Below are 6,759 nucleotides of genomic sequence, written 5' to 3' on the forward strand. Positions count from 1 at the left end.
ACTCGTCTCCCTGGCGAGGGAAAGAATTGCTCAAATTCAGTTTTACAAAACTAAACTAATATATCTTTTATCATGTTCTTAACATATGTTGTTGACTAAAAGGTATAAACCAGAAAATACGGATTCTGATATCCGGAGAAAGAAGAGACACGAACTGATATTTCCAAAATGTTGTGAGTTTTCTGGCATCGCACATATGATTGTTGTAATCGAAGGGTAATCTGGAATCAAGTAAAATTGAATTATATGCATTAAAAATAAAATCATCTTGTTATACAATATTCAATATTCAGTATATATATATATATATATATATATATATATATATATATATATATATATATATATATATATATATATATATATATATATATATATATATATATATATATATACTTCAGAATAGTTTTTATTTAACAATCAGTTGTTATGGAAACGTGAGATTGTAAAGTTTACAAAATATTACTGGCAGTAATATTCTATAAGTTATCCCATCTAAATAAGAATTGCTCGAAATGCAAGATAGAGCAAATAAATTAAATTGTAATTCAATGAATTTCAAAAAACTCTTATTGAAATGAAATGAAGTGGTTGAGTTTCATATCAAAGAATTTTTATTGTTCTAATAATTTTCTAAAGTATTCTCTGACTTGCTTAGAATAATAAAAAATTTTTGACGTGAAACTCAACCACTTCATTTCATTTCAATGAGAGATTTTTTTAATTCTTTGAATCCCAATTTAATGCATATATATATATATATATATATATATATATATATATATATATATATATATATATACATACATATATACATACATATCAGCTTTCTAATAATTATCTTCATAAGATACTTCCTTTTATAAAGAAAAGACAGGTTTTATTTTTTTAACATGGAGTTCAATATTCGGAGAACTGATAAACAAACACACCAACTCAAATCTGAACGTCGACTCTCAAAACGCACATTCTTCTTTGAAATAATTTTAATGGACTCGCAAAGACAAGCTGCCATTGACCTTTGAGCTCGGATTAAAGTGTAGTATCTGTATTGTCCACAGTTCGGTAAGGAGAAGGAAGACAAATAAATTAAATTCATCTTGAAAAGAAAGATACCGCCCACTCTTAAACTCCATTCCTGCCTCATTTTTTCCCATTTAAAGATCAAACTACTTGTTTTCGATTCTAAATAAACCGGAAAACAGTGTGTAATTAATTTTATAAAAAGGATTGTTGTCTCACTCTCCATTTGATTTTGAATTTGCACATCTATCTATCTATCTATCTATCTATCTAGCCATACACATGATAAAGTAAAGTTGATTTTTCTTCTCAAGTCAGACATTATAGGACTATAAACAGATGTGCTACATATAATTTCAATGTATTCACTGCTCATAAGCGATGCATGTTTCCAGAAATTAACAGTCACTTTCATTTGATTTCATAATTTCCTACATTAGTTATGACCATTTAGACTCTCACAAATCAATCTTACTTAGAGTAAGTGGGCATATGTTTCACTCACTCTAAAATTTACTTCCACTCTCCCATCAAATACCGGAATCACCTTTCATTTCTTTTTCAGGCTCAAGTTGTTATAGTTTAATTTTCATATTCTATTATATTACATTTCAGTATATACACATTCCCTTGATAAATACATAACACTCCCTCACACTTATTTTTGCTGCATTTTGATTGGCTAATATTAATCCAGTTTCTAGAACATTCTAGTTCATAAATAAAATTAAATTTCAACAAGTAAATATATTTTAAGCAGTATAGTCTATAAAGAAAATATGGCATTGTAGTGATTTTTAGAGTGAGTCTTCGATTTGGAAGGATTTATTTATTTATTTATTTTTTGGTTAGGTGCTAAATGTGATATCTGATCTGATAGTACACTTCATTTTTTTTCTGTCTTTGTAAAGCAAACGTCAAAGAGTTTGTGATTTGCTGAATGAACTTGTAACATGAAAGGAGATTTTAATAACGGTTTATAATGTATAGAAAGGACATTAGTTCATGTTCAATAATATTACAAAGTCTGGAAGTGGAGAAATCAATGAAAAGCGTGATAAAGCTTTTATTAAAGCTCTCAAACTCCAAATCTTAAAGCATCTAACCAAATCTATGAGAAAAATGACAATCGAACTTAAGGTAGACAATAAGATCTACATAGACATGCAGTAAAATATGATTTGAAACGAACATCGTACGCAACAAGACAAAAACACTTGTTAAAAACTGAAGGAATAGAGATTGTAAATGTGCAATAAAATTATTCCATCGTTCAAGGAAAATCCTTTCATTGTAATTTTAAAATCATGGTGGCAGAAAAAAAAAAACGACGTTTCACGGGATTGATTCAGTACCATTATATTTGTCTTATTCTGATTAAAACTGATATATTCAGTATCGTTTATATTTTTAGCATTCAACATTTATGGTGCAAGTATGGAAGCGGCATTAAGTCTGAAGAGCCTGCACGTAAAATTACATTTATAAATGTTCTTTCTCTCTCTCTTTCTCTCTCTCCCTCCTCCCTCTCTCTACATATATATGTAGTAAGATTATATATATATATATATATATATATATATATATATATATATATATATATATTAAGATTTATATTATATTATCTATCTATATATATTGATTGATAATTTATAATTAAAAATAAAAAGTGTAGTTATCCTCTGACCATTGATCCCCACTCCCTAGACTTTTGTTAATCTTGTGCTAATTTAGTAGACATGATGTTTATGATGCCAGCCTCGGAACTCTCACTTTTCTTTTTTTGTCTAAGTCATATTCCGTGAACAATTTTTCTGACAATGGGGGAAGAATTGCTGTTTTGTGGGTTGGAATCTATCCATCTAATACTTATCATTGGCTAGCTGTTGACCTTGAAGTGCATCAAGTGTTTCATGTCATGTCTGCAGCGATTTCCATAAAAAATAAAATAAATTCCATTTTTTACTTTTTTATTTGCAAATAAATAATTCAAAGTGTAATATCTGTTCCGTCCTTTGTTAAAAGAGAAGAAATCCTTTTTAATTGAGGCAATTTTTATTTTTGTCCCAAACAGAATGTCCCTTTTGAGGAACCTGGATATTTCCCGCATAAAAAATAAACAACCTTGTGTCTAACTTTTCCCTGGTTAATTAGGGTCTTCCAACTATAGCATGTAGCCACAATTCAAGTTGTAAATATGTTTCTTCGAAATATATAAATAAATTATATAGCTTTTAAAAGATTCCTGTTTGCTACTCATTACAAACGTTCAAATTTCAGCTGGTAGGCTCAGCCCAGATAATTAATTCTCTGGAGAGAATTAATAACCCCAAAAATCTGAAAAGCAGATGAAATATCCACCAACCTAACCGGGTATAATTCATTGATATGTTCGAGAAAAGGATATATTTGTTTGAAGTAGCTGCATGATCTTAGCTACAGTAATTGAGTAATACAATCTAGTAAATCACCTTTATGAATGAAAAAGGTGTCATGGTTACAGTCCATTAGGTCATAGTCGTATCTGGTAATGTCCTTAAGCTTTAGATTTTGGCATACCTTTCGACATCTGGCCAGGCTGTTATACTCATCTGTATTTATAGCTTACACCAGCCAATCATATTCTTGAGGAGGAATCTGGATGAAGGGGTACTTATCCTTTTCCTTTAGAGAGCTGGCAGTGCCGTGCCCAGGACGTAACAGCCTTTTGAGAAAGGTCTTCATGACACAGATAAACCAAGTTTCTCCCCCCCCCCCCCAGCAAACGCTCATGTCATAAAAAGCCAACATTTCATTCCTGAAAATATAAGCAACATATCAGTATAACATTTCTTAAAAGTAACAACAAAAATATTTAAACTTAGTATCCGTCGCTTCGTTTGTAGATTTATGCCTGTCAACAGTGAAAAAAACGTTATAATTTTATTATTATTAGCAGATGTACCCAACGTTGCCTAGTATTAAACATAACATCAAATTTCTTTAAAAAAAAAAAAGTAAGTAAAAAAAAACAAAAAACGAAAGAAACTGAAACATGTGCCTGCAAGTATTATGTTTTTTCTAAACAGTTCACTTCTTTTAAGTAAAAAAAAAAATACTCAAGCTGAGATCAAAACCAAAACCTAAAGACAGTGATTCAAGTACGATAACCATTAGGCCAGCTTGCCACGATCATCAAAAAGTATTTTCAAACTTATTTTTCCCAACATAAGGAAGCTGCCAAACAGATAAAAATCCGACGGCCTCCACATAATCATTTTTTCAATTTTGACCCCTTATTAGCCATTTTTCCGGATAAAAACCGATTAAAACGTTTTCCACATGTCTGATTACCCTACATACCAAATTTTAAGGTTGTAGATCAAAAATTCGTTGAGTATATAGGTCGAGAAGTGTCCTCACACACACACGCATACACACACACATTCCCATACACCCTCTCTCAAAAATAATTCCACTATTTATCTAAATTTATTACTAAAATATTCATATAAAAGCATAGAATTTTCATTTTACTAGTGTGTCACCATTTATTAAGGCCCAAAGGCTACTTGAAGATGAAGGCTAAATGAGTGTCATGTGGACGGTGATATAATACCATGAGGATTGGTAATGATGATGGTAATTGGGCAAAATTTGTTCACATGGGACTTGAAAACAACCACGTTGTAGTCAGCTGAGAAGCAACTCCACGATATTGTGTTCTACAGATGGCCAATTCTAGTTCAGTAACTTAATTTTTTTAATAATACCCTCTATTTTATCTAAACTTTTCTCACACTCTCTGAAATATCGTCTTGCACCCCCAGGTTGGGAACTCCTGCCCTAGAGCATGTCACCTGTTTCTACTAGCGTGCGATCATTGGTTATGACTTGCGTGAGTGATTGAATAATAGTAATATTAAAATATATATGGTAAATGGTTATCTAGATACAAGTATGTTTACACCCACTTCACCACCACCACCACCACCACCACCATTGAGGAGGTGATAGTGACTAAGTGGTCAATGACTCGGACTGACAAACTTGGTGAGTCAAGTTCGAATCTAGTTCATTCCGCATAAACGCCTTCAACTGGGGATGTTGGCAACCTTCACGTGGTCCATCCCATAAATATCTAATGTCTTTTTAGAAAGAATTTTATGCTAGAAAGATAACGAGGAAACGAATGCAAATTATCTTATTCATATGAAATGAATGAATGATCCTCAACAATCATCATCATCAGCAGCAGCGGTTTGCAGTTCATTTTAATTGTTGGCATGTGTTAGATGGCTTTAACAAATTGACTTCTAAAGTAACCTATCTCTGGCTAGGTCTTTATTTATCCTTCTTTCTCTCAAATTCTTTCTTATCACAACTTCTTTTCACATTTTCATTGACCTTCCTTTGCAAACAGAACTTGTTACTTTAACTGTTCTCCAGTGCCTCACTAGTGTAGCTAGTCCTGGGAGATTCAACTCCTCGACCATCTGAGCCGTCCATTAATTGTTATAATACCTACGGGATCTGATTATATTAGATACATCTACTAGTAGATGTAAGCTTCTTCTTTTTTTCTCAAAAGTTTTATCAGCTAAATCGGCGCATTCAAGTGTCGATTTAGCTGATAAAAACCATCCCCAAAAATATGAAAATAAAAATTAAGTTAAAACCCAATTTAATAATAACATATAGGCGCAAAGAACCCTCCTCTTCGTCTGAGGAAGAAAAAAGAAGAAGAAGAAGAAAATGAGAGAGAGAGAGAGAGAGAGAGAGAAATTAAGAGCACCGTTACTAAGTAATTCACTTGACCTGAACTGTGACATTGCTTAAAATGTAAATGTCTAAAAGATCAAAAGAACGGCTTGTGTCATTATTTTATATATATCACTGTTAATAGCGAGCATTGCTTCTGTTTTGTTTTGTTTTTCTTTCTCTCTACTCTCGCGTGAGAATGACGACACATCAACCAATTTGGCGAGAACCATTCATGAATAATGACACTTCAACTCATTGAGGAAATAACTCTATGCAGCACATACAGCAATTTTATCACATTAACACATTGTGGAGTCTAAGACATTAGAACTTTACTCCTCTTTAGAACCGTACAGGGCAGACTCAATGGATAAAGATAACTTCCATTGTTGAGAGCCTCACTTACGTTATATCTACTAACCTCCAAAATCTCATCTGTCCATTATTATTATCGCCTCTCAGATAGTGAGGACCAGCAAGTCTCACTTCTTGATCTGTTCCTAACTACACTGCCTGAGGCTTGAGTGAAAAACACCCAGAGCTCACTTGGGAAAGCTGATCGTCTTATATTAGTAAATGTCACTCTTAACTCTTGACTTCAAATGGAAGAACTGTTGCTTAAAATGGTAAGGAATCAATTTTATTTTATTTTTTTATTTATATTTTTTTTTACAAAGGTGTCACCTCTTACAAAGGCCATTGGGACATTAGCGTAATAATCCTTAGTAGTGGAAATTTGGTAAATTGGATTACTTAAGAGGACGGCTCATCAAGAACTTGTTTACATTGGACTTGAAAACGACCATATTGTAGTCAGCAGACAAAGCAGGCAAACAGAACAGAGTTCCACGGGCGGGCAGTTCTAAGAAAGAAGCTTTGTTCGTGGAATCTACGTTTAGGTTTAGGCACGGATAAAAAGGGTGGGGTAAATTATTGATAGTTTCAGGTAGGCGAGTGTTTTTCATAAAAGTTTGACATGGGGGGGGGCATAGA

This window comes from Euprymna scolopes, chromosome 22 (genome assembly GCF_053919585.1).
Source record: "Euprymna scolopes isolate OS-2025 chromosome 22, ASM5391958v1, whole genome shotgun sequence".
Classification (NCBI taxonomy): Eukaryota; Metazoa; Mollusca; class Cephalopoda; order Sepiida; family Sepiolidae; genus Euprymna; species Euprymna scolopes.